This window comes from Pinus tabuliformis, chromosome 1_2 (assembly GCF_031772625.1).
Source record: "Pinus tabuliformis cultivar Carrire ecotype Pingquan chromosome 1_2, CPIR1, whole genome shotgun sequence".
Taxonomy (NCBI): Eukaryota; Viridiplantae; Streptophyta; class Pinopsida; order Pinales; family Pinaceae; genus Pinus; species Pinus tabuliformis.
Genome location: NC_142298.1, coordinates 1,207,196,253 through 1,207,219,884, shown reverse-complemented (window position 1 = coordinate 1,207,219,884; position 23,632 = coordinate 1,207,196,253).

The following is a 23,632-nucleotide window of genomic DNA, read 5'->3' as shown; positions in this document are numbered from 1 at the left end:
ATACTTGGCAATCTTTTCATATTTTACGAGTCAGAAAAGAGCGTAAAGGCGACTCGTCCTGAAGGAACGAGTGGTATAAGGGATAGCAACTGGTTCTGGTAATGGTGGAACTTTACTTGAAACACGTAAAGGTTAAGAGGCTGGCTAACAAGACCACTCATCGCTGCGGTTCCTCAGGAAAGGAGAAACAACCAAGTGAAAGCGTATGATTGGCCAAAAAGATGGTGGCGATGGAATGAAACAACCAAGGCTCATCTAGCAGAATTTTAGCGGATAAAAGGCAATGACGGGATGTAACTGGGTTCATTTTTACACAAGCTTGAACCATGAAGAACTTTGCTTGGATTCGGTTTCATGTTTACACAAGCTTGAAACGAAAAAAACTATGCTTGGGTTCGGTTTCATGTTTACACAAGCTTGAAACGAAAAACTATGCTTGTTAAAAGAAAAAAGAAACTTGTTGCATGCCCCCAGCATGATTATACCAATCGAGATACATGCCCACTTCATGACATTCACAGAGTGGATGGAATGAAGGTTTACTTAGAAAGACTCGATTGGGGGATGCCCCCGGGCTTCAGTCACGCGCCGGGCTAGCTGCCGTCATCAGAATGACGGGGTAGGTGCTAGGGCATTTCCTGTGGAGATAAGACCATTTAGGAATGGCAAATGGCTATATGTGAAGTGTGAACCGGGGAATGAAAGTTGGTCTACGACTTTGATCGTTCTGCCTTCATGCGGAAAACACATCACTCTGAAGAGTGAGGACACAATAGCATGTATGCGATAAATATAGTCTCGTCCAAGGAGTAAATTGTAATCTAACGGACCTTGGACTACCATGAGACCCATTTGGATAGTCTTCCCTTCTAACGTGACAGGTACATTGGGAAGAATTCCTAAAGGTCGAGTGACTTCTCGATGGAAACCTACAAGGCTTCTCATCTCAGGCAGAAGCAGTGGGGAACCAAGTGCTTCCCAAGATGTTGAAGAAAGGATACTCACAGGAGATCCTTCATCAATAATTGTACCAGCCATAACCATGCGATAGACTTGAACTATAATTCGAAATGGTATAGAGGCTAGTAACCGAGGATTGACTAGGTGATCCCAATTAAAGGAAACAACCAAGTTGCTCGGAGGTGGGACTGGATAGACAGCCGGATATGCCTCTAATGGACTTTCTTCCTGTTGTGAAGAAATGAGAGGAATGCTCACTTGATCATTAACGTCTACGTCAATGAATAGAATTTGGACGGTGGGTTCGTCATTCTTGGCAGTGATAACATCATCTGAGGAGGTAACTTCTGAAGGCGAAACCGGGTCACTTGTAAGTTGGACCGTTTGACTGTTGTCTGGTTTGGATTCAGATGTAGGATCATCTAGGGGTGGAAGTTCTGAAAGCAAAACTGGGTCACTTGTAATCAGGACTGTTTGACTTTCGTCTGGTTTAGATTCAGATGTAAGAGCAGCTAAAGATGGAACTTCTGTAGGCAAAACCTTTTGAAAGACCGGGTTACTTGTAAGCTTGAACTGTGGACTTTCGGTTGGTTTGGACTCAGGGGGTTCATCTTTGATGATCAAGTAGTGCGTAGATGATGAATATAAATCACTTGTTCCGACCAGGGACTGGTCTGGAACAGGCTGAGCAACATTCTTTCCGACCAGGTACTGGTCTAGAACAGGCTGAGCAACACTCTTTCCGACCAGGTATTGGTCTGGAGTAGGCTGAGCACAGGTAGGTTCAGGAAGAGAAAGCTGGTCCAAAGAGGAATCAAAGTTTGACCACTTGGTTAGCGGAGAGACGCTCTGCAGGTGTAACAAGACGCTCTGCAGGTGTGAAAAGACGCTGATATCCAGCGGGTAGTTGGGGTAAGGAATTCGACAGACTTGCCAAAAGACGGGAAGCTTCATCCATAAGTGGACAAAGGCGAAGGAGGTGATTACCCTCACAAAGTCGACAAGGGAAACGAACCTTCCCGTTTCTGTTACCAACTAGTAAGGTGTCGTCAATTTGCGACAGCAAGGGACGAGTCGGGTCACGGGACCATATATCTAGGATCCTGGGAATGCCAGGACAATCAGAAAGAAAATGGTCCCCTTTGCATAACCGACAAGGAGACCGGAGTTTCCGCGGAGGAGCAGAAGGTGGTTCCACTTCTGATAGCTTCGTGGTAGATACGACCTTTCCCTTAGGAGACTTCTTCTTTTTGGTCTTCTTCTTCTTCTTCTTAGCCACCTGGTTAGTGAAATCCAAGGTTTCACCAGGCGAAGTAGAAGATGAGGACGCAGCAATAGGCGAAGAAGGGAAGGGGTCCACCTTAGAATCAACATGGTGTTGTTTGGGTGGAGGAGGTGGTGGTGGGACAGGAGTCATCACACTTGGGACCACCGAGTTTGAAAACAACCATACGGGTAAACCAATGGTCAACCCAGGCAAAGACAATGTTGCGATATACTGAACACCAACATTTCCAACAGAAGGAAATGGGCGAGGGTACCCATCAGGAGGAACACCTTGGCCAGTGGGCACCGGAAAGGCTGCCATTGAATGAGAATTAACCCTACTCAAGCTAACGCACACAAAATCTAATTGGGTAACGTTATCGTGGCCAATAAATTTTTAAGACACTGAACTTAACCTTTTCATTTTTTAAGAGTCGAGAAAAGGGTAAAAGATGACTCTAGTCTCCTTCGAATATTTAATGAGCACGAAGTGACAAGATGCTCACCGGCACCTTTTCGTTTAGGGAGTCCAAAAAGGATCAAAAGTGACTGCTCTGGAATTCTAGGTAGAGGGTGTGCCAAACTTTTCGCAAAACCACAGAATATTTTTTAGGGTACGGGTGGTCGATCTTCGTGAATGCTGTGTTCACTGCATTGCGAATCGTAGGGCGGCTGACATGGCTTCCTATGGATAAAGGCTTTATTCCTATAGGGGTCTCCCAATATATACTCGACGGTACGTGGGAGCACAGTCCGTATTGGCAGCTACCGTTTCACCGTGGAGGAATCACCCAACCACTCGACGATAAACTACCAGGTTTAACGACGCCGGAACATGTCTCTAACCTAGACCTCTAGAGTGTTTGCGTTATGTTCCAATGCGTTATTATGTTCATTGAGTTCATTTTAAGGTTTATCTTCGATTATGTTTCAGTTTTTTGGTCCTACCGTATGTGATATCTCAAAAACTTCTTACATGCAAACTATATGCCGGAATTAAATCAATTGATTCGATGAATTCTATCTACAGGAGGGTTGAGATCTTTTTCACAAACGAAATGATCACTTCAACAGAGAACAAATATCCTAATGCAACTAATAACAAGAAACGAAATTTTGTCTTTTTCTTTTCAATAGCAACAACTAATAATAAATTCTAACTACTATAATGCAAAAGATTTTTTGTTTTCCTTTCCTTTAAGATGGCATGATGCATGTAAACAAATTCTAAGAGATATGCACAATCCAAGTTCAGTCAATGAAATAGAACCAACTCTAAAACACAAAATGAACCATGCAAGCAAGGAAAAACACAAAAACTAGTGAACTTCAAAGAGGCTAGAAGTGCAGTATTCAGAGGATAGATGTAGAACAATCAACAAGCTGACTGGATGATCAAGAGACCGAAACTTCCCACAGAAGGCTAGACATGCAAAGTCACTGGAAATAAGCAAACAACTGAGGGATATAGGCTAAGACCAGTCAAGCAGAGGTTCAACACAGTTCCAGAGGCTGAAAGAGATATATAAAGAGACTGAATGAGCTTTCTACCCACACACAGGCAAAATTTACAGTGCTGGCGCGACTGTTAGCCTGCAACTTGCGCTACCACAGAATTGGCGCGAGTTGCTTTTGAGCAACATGCGCCAACTGGCACGACTGTCAGAGAAATAACCGCGCCAATCAAGCTTGCCAACTAAAAAGATAAAAGATACAACCTCAGGTCGGGTTGACAGTGCTCAGATGGGTCAAACAGTAAGGAATCAACTCAAAACTGACTCAGGAAGCTCATGCACTCAAGCAAGCAGAAGAAAATTAACATGCAAGACAGAAATCAAAGAGTTACTCCCCAGCGGAGTCGCCAATTTGTTGGTAAGGTAAATCCCCTCTACGGACAGAGGCGATCCCACTAGCCTAACACAGAACTAGCCACAAACAAACCACGCTGCTACGCAAGTTCCTAGTTATGCATCAAAGGTGAATCAAGAAGAACAACCTGGAGTCCAACACTATGATTGAAGCAGAGTTGATATCCTCGCTCCCTTGCTCCAACAGATCATAAACGAACACCTGCACATGCAAAGGAAGAGACAAATACCAACATAGAAACTACCAAGCCACAACTATATTTCAGTCAGAAAGGAAATAAATCAACATATCACCATGATAGATAATGAGATTGGAACTATAATAGCAGTCGCTCATCAATTAATAAACAGGAAAAGTTACAACCATTGTTCTGACGTCGACCCTTCTCCTGGCTGGGTGAGTAACTATATGTGTCTTGACATGCAACTCCTCTCCGGCAGCATAACCTCTCTAGCACTCATTAGCATTCTCTCCATGACCAATAATCATCACTACTATAACTCAAATCACTAGCATAACACTAACACCAACACTCTCTCTTGCACTATCACTTGCTTGTCCAATGCATAATGACAAGTTTATATAGATGGAGAAGGGAGGAGGATGTGATGAACCGGGACACCTTTTGTGGAATTAGCAAAAGCCATAAATATGGATAAAGCTCGACAAAAGACTAATTTTCTATCCTCAGAAAAGCTCCATGTAATGAAGGAAACAACAGTCGGACGTGCATTAAGGAAAAAAGCATGACTAAATTTGGTTGGTGCGACCGTTGCTCTGAGACAGAGCGCCAATGGTCGCGCCCTCTTTTGAGGATCTCCATCATTGGCGCGGGTAGGATACTGTGGACTTGCGCCAATGGAAAAAGAGCACTTTTTAGGGATGATCTGCAGAAGGTGTCTTCAGGGAATATGGAGTACATACTCAGGGGAACATAATGCAAGTGTTTTTAGCCCTTGTTACTTCTTATAACTCCCGGAATGAGTCCTCCAAGGTACGACAAGAGGAGTAACAGGGATGGTGACAAATTACTGTGTAACAAGGCATCCTAGGAACGAATGTCCATTGAACTGTATTGATATTTTCTCGGTCTGTGAAGAAAACCACTCCACAAACAAGTGCCCTTCTTTATCCAGACTTAAAGTTGTGTATCAAGGAGCTGAAGGGGTCACTGAGCAGATTTGCTACATCAACCAAAGGAGACCTCCTGGGCCTAGACCATACCAGCAAGGTACGCAAGGGTCATCCCATGCATATTACAACCCCAACCAAACCATAGTTGTACCTTCTTGGGGACCCCCTGCTCATCCTTCCTGGTCTACACCCCCTCCTTGGTCCTATGCCACTAAGTATCATTCCCAGCCAACTAACCAGTCATTTCAACCTTATGTTCAGCCACAACCTCAGTGGAATACCCCACACTAGGGGTGGAGGCCCCAATACAAAAATGCTCTAGCTTTGTTGCCTCCAACACCTAACCAACCACAACTCCTACACTCTTCTCCACCCAAGAAACCCCAGATTCCTACCCAGCCAAATCCAAACCCAAGCGATAGGAAGACTCAACAAGTATACAGTGGAGAGACATCATACCTAGCTTATGTTGTAGAAATACAGGAGATTAACCTAAGATCTGGGAGAATTATCCGAGATAACCTACCTCCCTCTCCACATAGGTAGGTTGAGGAAAAAATAGAGGAAAGCAACCTTAAAGTAAATCCACCCTTTCCTAAGAGATTAGCCCAACCACTCCAGCCTACCCCAGAAGAACTTGAAATTCTGGGAGAATTGAAATTTTTTTGTGTAAAGATCCCCCTTCTCTAAGCAATAAAATATGTTCCCATTTACAATAATTTGATTAAGGAGAAGTGCTTCAAGCATCTAGGAAGAAGAAAAAGGAATGCCCCTACCATTAATGTCATTAAGCAATTGTCTGACTTAATGTTGGGGAAGGTAATATGTCCAAAATATTTGGACCCTGGAAGCCCTGGAGTAGATGTTCACATCAATGGCACCATTGTCCCACACACTCTAATTGATCTTGGGGCTGCCATTAATGTGATGAGTAAGGACACCATGCTCAATCTCAACCTCCAAGGATCATTGAGGAAGACCACAATAGTTCTGCAACTTGCAAACCGTTCCACAGTCAGCCCTGAGGGAATTGTGGAGGATGTGATGGTCTCCATTGACTCCTGGGAGTACCCTGCAGGTTTCCTAGTTCTCCAGCCTAAGGCTAAGCTTATTGGTTACCCTCTAATCCTTGGGAGGCCATGGTTGACCACATCTAATGCTTACATTAGCTGCAGAGCTAGGAATATGACCATCAAGAATGGGCTTATGTCCAAGAAATTAGTCCTATACCCTCCTGCTCAACCTTCTCTAGAGCATGATTTACCTTTATGGTTGGAGGAGGAGGAAGAAGATGAGGCTTATTCAGCCCAACTTTATGCTTTGGAAGCAACCATGGGAGGAGGACAATAGGATGAGGATGACTGAATTTAACACCTGCTCCAAAGTCCAACTCCTAGTTTGTTACCATTAGAAGAAGAAGTAAAGGAAACCCAGAACAATCATCCAATTGACTTATTCTTGGCCAATTCCAACCCAATGCATGTCAAAACCATAGAATTTAGCCAAGAGAAAACTTTGAAAATTAATCCATCTCTTTCTGCTCTTGAAAAGGGAAAGCTATGCAACATGTTGAGAGAAAATCTAGAAGCCTTTGCTTAGAGTTTCAAGGAAATGAAGGGAGTATACCCCTCAGTGTGTACTCACCACATATACATCAAATAAGGTTGCAAGCCAGTCAAGCAACCACAAAGGAGGATGAATCCATCTCTTAAAGATATAGTCAAAGAGGAACTGCAAAAACTGCTAGATGCAGGATTCATTTACCCTATCTCTGACAGTGAGTGGGTCTCTCCTTTAGTGTTAGTTCCCAATAAAAATGGTAAGTGGAGGATTTGTGTAGATTAAAGGGAGTTGAACAAAGCCACAAAGAAGGATCATTTTCCCCTACCCTTCATTGATCAAGTGCTAGATGGCCTGGCAGGGAAGAAGTTTTCCTCTTTCCTAGATGGATTCAATAGGTACAAACAAATCCAAATCTGCCCAGGAAACTTGGATAAGATGACCTTCACCTGTCCCTGGGGTACTTTTTCCTATAGGGTCCTTCCTTTTGGCCTATGCAATGCTCCTGCCACTTTCCAGAGAGCAATCTTTATTATTTATGTTGAATTAGTACATGATGCAGTGGGAATCTATATGGATGATTTTACACCTTACTGATCTGAAAATGATCATAGACTTAAACTGATGTACAATCGATTAACCATTAATGAATTGAATATTAGATCAAAGCATGAAAATTGAGGAAAAATGCTTGAAAGAAGACTTTATGATAGCTAATTAAACACAAGATAGATGCATAAAAAAGGTGGAAATAGTAAAAACACAGTGGTGCCAGATAGTGAGATTGATGACAGAGTTCGTCCCTGATGGACCACATCTCCGGGTCCACTTTCAAGATGGGTGACCGTTCTTATTAGGAATGAAAATAAGGAGTTGATTACACAGATATTTGATCAGTCTAAATGTGAATGCAGGCACTTATGGTCACTATCATCAGATATCCCTATGAACCAGCTTTCCAACGCCTATCATGGTTCCCAATTCCGACTCTGGATGCTCCTGTAACACTGAAAACAAAATTGCCTATGACCTCTAGAATCGGCATACAAAAACCAAAACTACTCTCCTCCTGATCAATGAAGCAAAACTACCTTCTAAAGGCCTGTGGATACATTGAAACCTCCTTGGGATGCTTACACGATGAATTGGTTGAGTCTGGATAGGATTAAAAGTTCAGTCTAGTTGTTTTTTTCCACTTAGGATAAGTTACTTGGTTATCACATTAGTTTTAAATCAAACTGAACCATAAAAACCCATAAATAACCATAGGATAAGCCATAACCGCAGGCAATTAGACTAACCAGGCAGATTCTAACGGTATCATGTGAACACCGGTGGTCTAACCACTAGATGCCACCTAGTGGCTTATCCCTAGCGGTTCCAGCGACGGTTTCACTAACCGTCTGCATGTGACAACTGCCCAGCGATTCCCAAAGACCTGGCGGTTATGGCTTAACTCCACTATAACGTTAACTATTCCATGTGTCTGCAATTGCCACTGCGGTCTACTAAACCTCCGTGGTTTTGGACTGCGGTTAAAAAACCCAGACTATGACTGTTCACATGTGATTGTATCTGCTGACGGTTTCGACGCAGTTTCCAGCTGACAGTTTAGTGACTGCGGTTTTCTCCACCTCTGGCTCGTTCACATGGTTAACAACCCCACTGCGGTTGCGGTTAGGGACTGTGTATTACATTATTTGTAATGTTTTGAATGTTTTACCATATAACATGGCTGAGAGTTTGAAAGGCTAGGGTTTTAGGACTTAGAACTTTAGGGTTAGATTTATGTATTGACAATGCGATGTTTTGGATTAGGTCTTAGGTTTTTTAATACATATTGCAATGTATTGTGGTTTTTATACTTAGGATTAGAATTAGGTTTTGGACTTAGATGTAGATTAGGGTTTAGTTCATAAAAATTATCAACCCTTTTACAATCTTTTGTCACTAAGCGACATTAGGGAAATCTGTCGCATGATGACAAACTTGTTGACATCAACACTTGTGAGTGAACAACAAAACCCATGTCGACACCAAATCCTACGAGGTGAACAGAAAGACACATGTCGTTGACCAACACTGGTGAATTGTTGATGAAACACAAGTCGACAACCAGGTACAAACCCATATCAACTGAACGCCATGAAAACCATATTACCTTAACAACCCGATCCATAACCAGCACTGTCAAAGCTTAACTGAATTGATGATGATACTGAACATTGACAATGACACTTGAAAACATGTGCAATAATCTGACAAGATCCTCCTGGATCACTTATGGCTGTGATTTTCAAGAAGCCCTGGCTAACCAAGGTAAAGTATTGCACAAATGCATTGAAATGAACCTATCTCTCAGTCCAGAAAAATGTGAATTCTTAATGATTGAAGGGGTCGTGCTAGGTGATTCCATATCCCAGCAAGGACTGCAGGTGGACCCAAACAAAATAGCAATCATCCAAAGGGTCCCACATCCTCAAAAGCAGAGGGATGTCAGGAGTTTCTTGGGGTTAGCTGGATACTACCGAAGGTTCATAAAGGACTTCAGCAAGTTTGCCTCTCCATTATTTGGATTGTTGGCCAAAGATTTTGAGTTTATATGGCCAAATATTAATAGTTTTTAGATGTAGATTAGGGTTTAGTTCATAAAATTTATCAACCCTTTTAAAATCTTTCGTCACTAAGTGACATTAGCGACATTTGTCACATGATGACAAACTTGTCGACATCAAAACCTGTGAGTGGATGTCAAAACCCATGTCGAAATTAAATCTTGCAAGGAAAACGACATGACACATGTCGTCAACCAACCCTAGCGGAACTGTCGATGAAACACAAGTCGACAGCCAAGTACAAACCCATATCAACTGAATGCCATGAAAACAATATTACCTGAATAACCTGATCCATAACCAACACTATTGAACTATCGAAGCTGAACTGAATTGATGACGATACTGAACACTGACGATGACATCTGAACACCTATACAATAATCTGACGAGAAACTACTGGATCATTCCTCTCCACTTGAAAGCTTTTGGACCACCAAAGTTTGACTAAACAAATAGTAAATGAGGGTAGAACTCCCTCTCTTTCCACCTTGACTTGACAATGTACCAATACATTCGATCAATCACCTGCAAGTGATGGCCCTGATGATGTTGACTGTTGAGTAGTATAAAGGGTCTTTTTAAACTCTATTTACCCTACATTAATTATCAATCCAGGTACATTTTTTTATCTCAAGAGTGTACTCAGTTTGAGGTGGTCACTTGTTCAAGAGTAATGCTTGTAGTATAGTTCTTTACAAAAGTAAATGAATGTTGGAAACAAACTCTAAATGTAATGGCAAGAAACTTAAATTCTTTGTAACTAAATCATTCACTTAAGAAACTACAACAATCATTAGTCAAGGATGCAATAATGATAACTCTTTCCTCTGTAAACTAATGTAAATGAAAATCAATCAAAGGTAAGATCTCCAATCTGGGAACTAGACAACAGTAGTCAATGTTCGCTACAGTTGTAGATCTTTCTATTCACACCAAAGCAAATAATCGAAATGATAATTCAATCAATAGAAAAGGAATAACGACTAATCTATTGAAAATATCGAACAACAAGGCTTAATCTACAGGAATGAATTAAGCAGCAATCTTAACCAAAAGGAATTGAACAACAACCTTTGACTAATAAAGGGATTGAACAACAATCTAAGGAAGGAACAACAAACCTAAGTAAGTATACAAAATATTGAACAACAAACTCAATCAAATGTAAACACACAACGACTACGGAATCAATAATCTTATTCTAACATAAGGAGTATTAACCACAACTATAAAGGAACGACAATTGCAATTGTAATGGAACAGTAATAAAATGATCAACGATCACAATTGTAAGTAAATTGTAGCTAAATGAACAACAATATCAATTTGTAAATGAACAGTAATATCGATATGTAAATGAACAACAATATCAATCTATAAATGAACAACAATATCCAAATTAGACAATGTGATATTGTTTCAGAATGAACATCATAACATTTTCAGTTGCAAATAATAATCTTACTATCCAATTACGAATTCAATATAATAGAGCAGGTCAATGAAACGTTTAGGAATAGAAGATTACTAAATAAAGCAAGGGAAATCAAACCACACATGACTGTAATTGGAAAATAATGATACAAAAAGCAAGTGATCCATTAGGACCAGGCCCTTAGCCACCAGGGACACACTGCTGTGGTTGCTCCAGGATCAGAATATGGAACAGCAACGAAGTTATGTATTAATCATAAAAGCAAAGTTACAGCTATCGCTCTTTAAAGAGAGTCTATGATCAAAGTTTAGATTACAACAATGAATTCTATAAATCAACAATAACATCTGCCCCTTGGGCTAGCAGCGTTGTCCCTTTTTATAATGGCCAAGCAGAAATACCAAAAATACAGATAGCCTTGAGGTAGCGATCCCGCAGGATCAAAGGATCCTGAGGGATTCATCATATCTTTAATCTTCAGTTATCTTTTCATCCTCTTGTGTTGATACTGTGTTTCTTCTTCCTTTTCCTGGTCCATGCGCTCCGATCTTGATTTCCTCTTCTTGATGCGGTTTCCTGTCAAAGGGACAACAATTGGTCCTGCTTTGCCTTTTCCTCTGAAATGGTGATTTTCCATTTTCTTCACTTTTTGCATAGAAAAAGACAATAATTAATCATTTTACATCAATCACAAATCCCCTTAATTCTATCATAATCCTTTATCATATGACCATCTTAGAATGTAAAGAAGTTATGATTTAAAGGAAATGATATAGAAATAAGTGGTAATTACATACCCTTTCCAATGCTGAACACACCCCCCCTACTTACCCTTTTTCATTCCCTCATGAAAAAATTGTAATTGACATGCAAGGCAGTTAGGGAATAGGCTGGAGAAGGGTTTTCATTCAGTGGTCTAAAACCATGATTTCTAGCTAAGACCTCAAAAAATATGCCTTGTCTAACCTTCAGGCAATTCATATAAGGCTCTATACCCTGGTGCAAGATACCAGATGATTGGACATTGAAACCTACAGCCTAACCACAACGGGCCTTCTCTCAAGATGAGGTCACCATAGGTAACCAAGAAATCAACAGCTAGCTTAAAATTTTCATAATTGAATGCCTCTCTATTTTAGATATTCCGATTAGAAGTCCGGTATCGGAATTTGGCCGCTGCTATGGCAAGGTCTTTGATGGTTAGGAAGTATTCTACCCCTTGTCGGACAACTACTGTGTGAATAGATCCCAATGTCTGGATCACACCCTTCATTCTCATTAATCTTCTATGCTCATTCCACAGATCTAACCCGTTCTCTTGTCTCTGGAAGGTATTGTAGGCTTTAAGCCACTTTGTTTGGTTAACATCAAAAGAGATAAATGCCTGAAGCTGGATATCACCCACAAAAGGGCTAAGGTTCTTTTCCATTTCACCATCCAACTCAAGATTATGCAAATAAAACTCACATAGAAATCGCTGGACTTCCACCCTGTAATTCTTACAACAGTTTATGAAATCATCAATGGTTTTTATCTCTATAGGAACCCCTGCCTTGACAGCCTTAATTTTCAATTGTAAATACCTTTTCATCTAAAACAAAGCCTAGTTTTTGGCAAGTGCCCTACATGCTAGAACATCATTATACAGAGAACATAAGGTATCCATTTGATTCATAACTGTGTCTAGTCTATTGGTTACCTTTTTAACTTGTTCCTCTGCCCTTCGCCATCCATCAAAGGCCTCGCTCTCCAATGCATTGATGTTCTTTACCTGCCATTTTAACTTCTAATATCCCTCCAAAGGAATAGTTTCCTCTATGATATTTTCTATCATTTTTTGGGAATGTGCTAGATCTTTCTGAAGTTTCACTATCCTCGTGTCATTATCCATCATGAAATTTTTGGGTTGGAGATCTACCTGGATCTCCTTATTGCGACATCTGGTTTTTATAGTCTGTGTTTCCTTCTCATGAACTATCTGGTTGGTTATGATGCTAGAGGACAATGCCTCTATCTGGACTTCCTTATCACAGACTGGTGTGTTTTTTGTTTGTGCTTCTGCATTTGTAATAGCCACACGTTGTTCCTTGCGGTCCTAAATAATAACACGTTTGACTTGAGTCCTCTTGGTCTTCTTCTTATGGAGTTTTGCCTGGCTGGCTGCATGCTTTGCTCCAAGGGTTCTTTTTTAGCTTTTCCCCATTTTTAGGACCCTTATTTGTTGTCGAAGTTGTTTAATTACATTAAGCAGTCTCTGTTGTTCCTTTCACAACTTTTTGATTTCATTAATTTTCTTCGAAGGAACAGCTGTTACTTTTCTTGGGCTTGGGTTTTGTTCTTCAGGGATTGTACCCTCGCCTTGGCCAATTTCCATGTTTCCTGCTTGGAACACTTCTTCAGTTTTCTCATCCTACTGATTAGGTTTTTCAGGGGAAGAAACCCTCGTTTGCTCTACTGTTTCCTGGGCAGCTTCATCTTCTACTTTTTCTTCATCATGCATTTCTTCGAGTGTACTCTGACTGTGAGCAGAGTGTTCCTGAGATTGTCCTTCTTCCTCGTCCTCATCACTCATCTCCTTAGATGCACTCTTACTGTGAGCAGAGTGTTCCTGTGATCCTTCTTCTTCTTCCTCATCACACATCTCCTCAAATGCACTCTCACTGTGAGTAGAGTGCTCCTGCGATGGTCCTGCCTCAATATCGGGGTTGAGTGGGCTATGGGGTTGGACATACTCACCCATATTGGCCAAAATTTGGGCCAATTCATCTTCTTGCAGAGGGTTTTGCAATGGGCTTTCACTGGGTTGCTTTGCTTCCTCCCCTTCTTCCTGACCAGATTGCTTAGTTTCCTCTTCCGGTTCCTCTTCTTCATTTTCTTCTAATTCTTCTTCATTATCCCCTCCTTAAAGTTGTGGGGGTTACTCATCCTCTGAGTCATGTATTTCTATAGGCTCGCTACTATTTCCTTAGGAATTTCCCAACATTACTTTGCTTTTGTTTGTTTCTTTTTCTCTTGCATAATATCACGTTGTGTTGTCAAAGTCCCCAATATATTAGTGTTGAAATTCTCCAGTAAATTTCTGATTTCTGTGCTGGTTACTCCTTGTCCAGAGATCTTGTTGTCCCTTGTGAACCTGTCATGTTCCGCTAGTTTTAGCTTTGTGCTACCTTGCAAACTCATAATACATAAGTCAATAATGTCAACAAAATTTTCTTGATAAATGTCTCCTTTTCCCATAATATTTAGTGTTTCAACCCATTGTTCCTTCATGCCTTTAATTAATGTTGTTTTTAATACATTGTCAGGTAAGGGTAATGATGCATAAGGAGATCTTTGAAGATTATACTGAAAACGTTCAACATATTCTTCTAGTGTCTCATTAGGTCTAGCTACCATCTGAAATATTTCATCTTTTAACTCTCTAGACCTACAATAATCCTGATATTTTTTTAGGAAAGCACCTTTCATCTGATCCCAATCATTTATAACACCTCCACCTAACCCCATAAACCATTGTAAAGCAGCCCCTTTTAATGTAGAGGGAAATAATTTCAGCTTTTGGGGATCAGTGGTATAGTCGAATCCCCTACATAGCACATTGAATTCAAACAAAAATGTGTCGAGATCTTCCGATGTTAGGCCATGGAATGTAGGGATATGCTGGAGATGAATGGCCTTCATAGGTGCATTAACCGCAGTATCTACAATGGGATATTTCAGTGTGGAGATTTGGGGGGTTTGCTAGTTCTAGGCCATTTGGTCAAATATGTGCCAATAACCTTCTGGGATTTCTAGTAGGGTATTCCTAGGTTGGCTAGAAGGAGTAGGAATGGCCTTAACAGGGATGGCTTTAACAGCACTTCCTTTATCTGGGATGATGAGAGTTCCTTGCTGAACTAATGTCTGGGGGATTCAGGTTCTTTAGCTTTGTTATGGATAGATTTGACAGCACTTCCCTTATCTGGGCTGCTTAATGGCTGAACTATTCCAAGAGGAGATCTTGGTTTTTCAGTTTCCCCTGTTTCTCCTCTTCCTTCGCCGAGATTACTAAGGTTCCCTTCTTGTAATGATTTTGGGCTAGAATTCTCAATTTCTTGAAAATCTTGCTCCTCTGTTTGTCTGTGCACCTCGGTAAAGGCTACGGATGGTGATTCTGTGGCCCGAAGAGAACTAGTAGGTTGTCTAGAAGCAGCTTTTGTAGGTCCTAATGATGGCTGAGATTCTACTTTTTTAAGGATTTCATCTATAAAGGTTGATTGGCCAAGGGTCATCGGCCCCTTAGCTTTATCAAGCTTGGGTAGTGGTTTAAGATTCTTTTCAAGCTTTTTATGCTTAGTGATGCACAAAAATCAAATACTTATTTCTACCCAAAATAACAACAAATCTGCAGGAAATTGGGTGGGGGAGCAGGGCTGTTACATGCTCCGTATGCAGGTTCTTACCTTCCGTTTTTAAAACCCAACTCTCTCCTAGCAGGTACTTACACTACTCTCTCTTCAAAAGAAACAAATGGATACACTCTCCCCAGCAACAGCGCCAAAATGTTGAGTAGTAAAAAGGGTAACCTCTATTTACCATACATTAATTATCAATCCAAGTACAATTTTTTTATCTCAAGAGTGTACTCAATCTGAGGCGGTCACTTGTTCAAGAGTAATGCTTGCAGTATAGTGCTTTACAAAAGTAAATGAATGCTGGAAACAAACTCTAAATGTAATGACAAGAAACTTAAATGCTTTGTAACTAAATCATTTACTTAAGAAACTACAACAATCATCAGTCAAGGATGCAGTAATGATAACTCTTTCCTCTGTAAACTGATGTAAATGAAAATCAATCAAAGGAAAGATCTCCAATCTGGGAACTAGACAACAGTAGTCAATGTTCGCTACAGTTGTAGATCTTTCTATTCACACCAAAGCAAATACTTGAAATGACAATTCAATTAACAGAAAAGGAATAACAACTAATCTATTGAAAAGATCGAACAACAAGGCTTAATCTACAGGAATGAATTAAGCAGCAATCTTAACCAAAAGGAATTGAACAACAACCTTTGACTAATAAAGGGATTGAACAACAATCTAAGGAAGGAACAAAAAACCTAAGTAAGTCTACGAAATATTGAACAGCAAACTTAATCAAATGTAAACACACAGCGACTATGGAATCAGTAATCTTATTCTAACATAAGGAGTATTAACCACAGTTATAAAGGAACGACAATTGCAGTTGTAATGGAACAATAATCAAATGAACAACAATCACAATTGTAAGTAAATCATAGCTAAATGAACAGCAATATCAATCTGTAAATGAACAGTAATATCGATCTGTAAATGAACAACAATATCTGAATTAGACAATGCGATATTGTTTCAGAATGAACAACATAACATTTTCAGTTGCAAATAATAATCTTACTATCCAATTACGAATTCAATATAACAGATCAGATCAATGAAATGTTTAGGAATAGAATATTACTGAATAAAGAAAGTAAGGGAAATCAAACCACACACGACTGTAATTGGAAAATAATGATACAAAAAGCAAGTGATCCACTAGGACCAGGCCGTTAGCCACCAGGGACACACTGCTACGGTTACTCTAGGATCAGAAGACGGAACAACAACAAAGTTATGTATTAATCATAAAATTAGAGTTACAGCTATCACTCTTTAAAGAGAGTCGATGATCAAAGTTTAGATTACCATAGTGAATTCTATAAATCAACAATAACATCTGCCCCTTAGGCTAGCAACGTTGTCCCTTTTTATAATGGCCAAGCAGAAATACCAAAAATACAAATAGCCTTGAGGTAGCGACCCCTCAGAATCAAAGGATCCTGATGGATTTGTCATATCTTTAATCTTCAGTTATATTTTCGTCCTCTTGCGTTGATACCACGTTTCTTCTTCCTTTTCCTAGTCCATGCGCTCTGATCTTGATTTCCTCGTCTCAATGCGGTTTCCTGTCAAAGGGAAAGCTCTTGTCCTACTTTGTCTTTTCCTCCGAAATGGCGATTTTCCATTTTCTTCACTTTTTGCATAGAAAAAGACAATAATTAATCATTTTACACTAATCACAAATCCCCTTAATTCTATCATAATCCTTTATCATATGACCATCTTAGAATATAAAGAAGTTATGATTTAAAGGAAAAGATAAAGAAATAAGTGGTAATTACATACCTTTTCCAATGCTCAACACTGACCATGGCACATTTTTATTTGGTGACCTGTTCCATCCATCTGCAGTATGAAAAACTTGCAACGATGGGCAAACAACATGTTATCAACATGGCAATTGATTTCTTACCATGAAGAACCATGAGTTAGTGATTCATAAACTTTGAAAACAATCTCTACTGGATGTTGCTTAATACCATCAACATGTATTAACAATCTATTTTGCGGAATGAGAGAGACAATCAAAGATACTTTGGACATCAAACCAGCTACTTGTTTTAACATGTTTTCCTGTTTCCTGTTTACTAAGTGAACTTGCTACAATGAACCTATGCAACTGTAAGGTGAAATTTGTTGCAACCTAGTTTGTCTTTGAAAGTATTGATTTAACTGTTTATTTTTTTTAATCACATTTCCTTCATTTATTAAACAATGTTTCCATTGATTAACACTTTCCCCTGATGCATAAGTTTCCCTTAGATACTTTGACACTGCTTTAGAAAAGGCTTTGATATGAAAACATAGACGTTTCCTCTCCACTTGAAAAGAGGTTTCCAAATTGTTTGAAGCATGAAATGGTGACACAATACGAGAGAAATTGAACATTGACTTTCCCCAATACTAACCTGTATACATGTAACTATTAAGTTCCAAACTTAAACTGAGTTGATTCATTCTAACATTAGGAAGAGGAGCTTTAGGCACACACTGTAATTAATGTTGTACTCCCTTCTTATGATTAAGATGTTTGGTTTTACATATAACTGGCATAGTTTCTATCTCTTTAAACAAACCATCTTTAAGCTGAGTCTCATGAATTAAACAACCATCATGGCGCTTGTTATGTTGTCCTTTCATACACATGATTACAAATATCTTGTTTGAACTTATTAATCGCTTCACCTGATTAACATTAACTGAATTCAAGTTATTTTTGTTTTGATGTGCCATGACAATAAATTCAACCCCATCTTTCTTAAGGTGATATTTATGTTCTCTCGTGTAAAATACTGCATCACGATCATAAAGATAAGGACTTCCTAATACAACTCCACATATGTCTACTGGAACCACATCTAATTCCACTTCATCAATGTAATTAGCTATAATGGAAAATCTTAATCGACATTGTTTGGTGACTGTTATCTGAGTTGATTTATTTAGCCATCCTAATGGGCAAGGTCTTGGATGATTCTGTGTTTCCAAACCAAAGCTTTTAACTAAATATTCAGAGTTTAAATTCGCCTGTGATCCACTGTCAAACATTGTATCTATCTTTCTATGCTTAGAAGTTATCCTTGTGTTAAACAATTCAACTCTTTGATCCTCATGTGAAGGATTTATGTTTGATGAAGATGCAATAGTTTTCGAAACTTGAACCAATGTCAGAAGTTTTACATGTCGTAACCATAGTGGTTATCCTCCTTTCATCACCTGAATTTGAACCTAGATCTTGCTGGACTGCTACAATTGCCTTATTTTCATCCTTCTTCTTAAGGAACTTTTTGGGCTTAAGTTCTGGATGAAGTTTCCAACACTTAGATTGATCATGACCGATTCTCTGGCAATGAGAACAAGTAGGTATTTCCTTCTAAACGATCATTCTCTTCAAAATTTTCTTCCCCTTACTATCACTGGAATCTTTGATTTCCAACTCTTTGGATGACTACGATGAAAACTTGAAGGGTCTCCCACCTGATTCAATATGTATGGCCTGAACACACACTTCATTAAAATCATCAAGATTAAACATCAATAAATTATGTTGCAAATATGAATGTAGACTGTCGATGTATTTTAACAAAGTTTCACATGTATCCAATGAAATACCAAGCGCCAATGCTTTCTTTCTAAACTCCTAAGTAAATTCCTCAACACTCTACCCTTTACCTTGCATCGGATGCTGCCAATAAATAGCATCTTGCTGCATGTATCCTAAAGGACAGAATTGTCTCCTAAGAGCTATTAAAAACTTAGACCATGAAGAGATGACTTTTCCTTCACGCTTTACATCTATCTAAGTTTTAATTTTCCCCCAGATTAAATTTGTTCACCCCATTCTAAGTGTAGCTAAATGAATTTTAGTTTTATCGCTAGAAATGTTCTGAATGTGATAATACACTTCTAACTACTTAATATAGTTATCTAGCTTTTCAGGATTCATTTCGCCATCATAAACAGGTAACTCAAATTTCACATCAAGTTTCAACAGAGATGCTTTCTTAGGTTTCTTTTCCGTTTCAGATTCTGCACTGGAAGAAGATGAAGAAGAAGATGATGATGGAGGTGAAGGAGGTTTATTAGCCTTGCCTTTACCTTTGTCCTTCTTCGATGTCTTTGAAGAAGAAGCTACATCTCTCGCCTTCTTGTCTTCATACAGTTATCCCAACATCTGTTGCATAGTCAAGAATGATTGCTGAAATTGTTCATCACTCATCTTAGTTTTAGTGTTTTCACCTGCATTAGCTCCTGACATGGTTTATTTATGAACGATCCGTTGCTTTCCAATCTCTGTATCAATTTTCTCAAGGATTCCTTCTCCTCTTTGCGAATTTTACCTGGTTAATATTCAATTGCAAATTCTACAAATGCAACCTACTCTGATACTAAATTATATGATCTAAAAATGATCATAGACTTAAATTGATATAGAATCGATTAACCATTAATGAATTGAATCTTAGCTCAAAGCACAAAAATCAAGGAAAACTGCTTGAAAGAAGACTTTACGATAGCTGATTAAACATAAGATAGATGCATAACAGAAGTGGAAACAGTAAAAACAAATTGATACCAGACAACAAGATTGATGACAGAGTTCGTCCCTGATGGACTACGTCTCTGGGTCCACTTTCAAGATGGGCAACCGTTTTTATTAGGAATGAAAACAAGGAGTTGATTACACAGAGATTTGATTAGTCTGAGTATGCACATAGGCACTTTTTATCACTGTCATCAGATAGACCATATTTCCTATTCCTGTCACAGTTCCCAATTCCGACTCTGAATGCTCTTATAACACTGCAAACAAAACTGCCTATGACCTCTAGAATCTGCATACAAAAACCAAAACTACTCTTCTCCTGACCAATGAAGAAAAACATCCTTTTAAAGGCCTGTGGATACATTGAAACCTCCTTGGACTGATTACAAAATGAGTTGGTTGAGTCTAGATAGGATTAAAGGTTTGGTTTAGTTGTTTTTTGCCACCTAGGATAAGTTACTTGGTCATCGCATTAGTTTTAAATCAAACTGAACCATAAAAACCATAAATAACCATAGGATAAGCCATAATCGTAGGCAATCAGGCTAACCGAGCAGATGCTAACGGTCTCATGTGAACACCGACACTCTAACCTCTAGATGCCACCTAGTGGCTTATCCTTGGTGGTTTCGACGACAGTTTCGCTAACTGCCCGCATGTGACAACTACCCAGTGATTCCCGAAGAACTAGAGGTTATGGCTTAACTCTGCTATAACATTAATTGTTCCATTGCTTGCAATTTCCATTGCGGTCTACTAACCCTCTACTGTTTTGGACTACAGTTAAAAAACCCCGACTATGACTGTTCACACGTGACTGTATCTGCTGACGGTTCCGACGCGGTTTCCAGCTAAGAGTTTAGTGACTATGGTTTTCTTTGCCTCTGCCTTGTTCACATGGTTAACAGTCCCACTGCAGTTGTAGTTAGGGAATATGTATTACATTATTTGTAATTTTTTGAATTTTTTACCATATAACATGACCGAGAGTTTGAAAGGCTAGGGTTTTAGGACTTAGAACTTTAGAGTTAGGTTTATGTATTAACAATGCGATGTTTTGGATTAGGTCTTAGGTTTTTTAATACATATTGTAATGTATTTTGGTTTTTATACTTAGGATTAGCATTAGGTTTTGGACTTAGATGTAGATTAGGGTTTACTTCATAAAAATTTATCAACCCTTTTACAATATTTCGTCACTAAGCGACATTAGCGACATTTGTTGCATGATGAAAAATTTGTCGACATCAACACCTGTGAGTGGACGACAAAACCCATGTTGACACCAAATCCTGCGACGTGAACGACAAGACACATGTCGTTGACCAACCCTAACAGAACTTTTGATGAAACACAAATCGACAGCTAGGTACAAACCCATATCAACTGAATGCCATGGAAACCATATTACCTGAACAACATGATCTAGAACCAACACTGTCGAACTATCAAAGCTGAACTGAATTGACGATGATACTAAACACTGATGACGACACTTAAACACCTATGCAATAATCTGATGAGATCCTCTTGGATCATTCCTCTCCAGCTGAAAGCTTTTGGACCGCAAAAGTTTGACTAAACAAATAGTCGATGAGGGTAGAACTCCCTCTCTTTCCAACTTGACCTGAAAATGTACCAATACATTCGATCAATCACCTGCAAGCAATGACCGTGATGATGTTGACCATGGCACATTTTGATTCGGTGACCTGTTCCATTAATCTGTAGTATGAACAACTTACGACAATGGGCAAACAACATGTTATCAACATGGAAATTTATTTATTTCCATGAAGAACCATGAGTTAGTGATTCATAATCTTTGAAAATAGTCTCTACTGGATGTTTTTTAATACCGTCAACATGTATTAACAATCTATTTTGCAGAATGAGAGAAACAATCAAAGATACTTTGGACATCAAACTAGCTACTTGATTTAACATACTTTCCTGATTCATGTTTACTAAGTGAACTTGCTGCAATGAACCGATCCAACTGTAAAGTGAAATTTGCTGCAACTTAATTTGTCTTTGAAAGTATTGATTTAGCTATTGATTTGTTTGAATCACTTTTCCTTCATTTATTAAATGATGTTTCCATTTACTATCACTTTCCCCTGATGCATAAGTTTCCCTTAGATACTTTAACATTGCTTTAGAAAAGGCTTTGATATGAAAACAAATAGGTTTCCTCTCCACTTGAAAAGAGGTTTCCAAACCGTTTAAAGCATGAAATAATGACACAATACAAGAGAAATTCAACATTGACTTTCCCCAATATTGACCTGTGTCCATGTAACTATTAAGTTCCAAACTTAAACAGAATTGATTCACTCTGACATTAGGAAGAGGAGGTTTAAGCACACACTATAATTCATGTTGTATTCCCTACTTATGATTAATATGTTTGGTTTTATATAGAACTGGCATAGTTTCTATCTCTTTAAACAAACCATCTTTAAGCTAAGTCTCATAACTTGAAAAACCATCATGTCAATTGTTATGTTGTCCTTTCATACACATGATTACAAATCTCTTGTTTGAACTTATTAATCGCTTCATCGGATTGACATTAATTGAATTCAAGTGATTTTTGTTTTGATGTGTCCTGAAAATAAATTCAACCCCATCTTTCTTAAGGTGATATTTATGTTCTCTCCTGTAAAATACTGCATCACGATCATAAAGATAAGGACTTCCTAAGACAACTCCACATGTCTACTGGAACCACATCTAATTCCACTTCATCAATGTAATTAGTTGTAATGGACAATATTAATCGAAACTGTTTGGTGGCTATTATATGAGTTGATTTATTTAGCCATCCTAATGGGTAAGGTCTTGGATGATTCCGTGTTTCCAAATCCAAGCTTTTAACTAAATATTCAAAGATTAAATTCGCCTGTGATCCATTGTCAAATATTGTATCTATCTTTCTATGCTTAGAAGTTATCCTTATGTTAAATAATTCAACTCTTTTATCCTCATGTGAAGGATTTATGTTTGATGAAGATGCAATAGTTTTCGAACTTGAACTAGTGTCAGAAGTTTTACCTGTCATAACCATAGCGGTTATCCTCCTTTCATCACCTAAATCTGAACCTAGATCTTGCTGGACTACTGCAATTTCCTTCTTTTCATCCTTCTTCTTAAGGAAATTTTTGGGCTTAAGTTCTGGATGAAGTTTCCAACACTTAGATTCATCATGACTGATTCTTTGGCAATGAGAACAAGTAGGTCTTTCCTTCTGAACGATCACTAATTTCATTCTCTTCGAAATGTTCTTCCCCTTACTGTCACTGGAATCTTTGATTTTCAACTCTTTGGATGACTGCACTGAAAACTTGAAGGGTCTACCACCTAATTCAATATGTATGCCCTGAACACACACTTCATTAAAATCATCAGGATTAAACATCAATAAAGTATGCTACAAATATGAATGTAGATTGTCGATGTATTTTAACAAAGTTTCACATGTATCCAATGAAATACCAAGTGCCAATGCTTTCTTTCTGAACTCCTGAGTAAATTCCTAAACACTCTACCCTTTACCTTTCCTCAGATGCTGCCAATCAATAGCAGCTTGCTGCATGTATCCTAAAGGATAGAATTGTTTCCTAAGAGCTTTTAAAAACTTAGACCATGAAGAGATGACTTTTCCTTTACGCTTTACATCTATCTGAGTTTTAATTTCCCACCAGATTAAAGTTGTTCACCCTATTCTAAGTGTAACTAAATGGATTTTAGTTTTATCACTAGAAATGTTCTGAAAGCGACAATACACTTCTAACTACTTAATCTAGTTATTTAGCTTTTCAGGATTCATTTC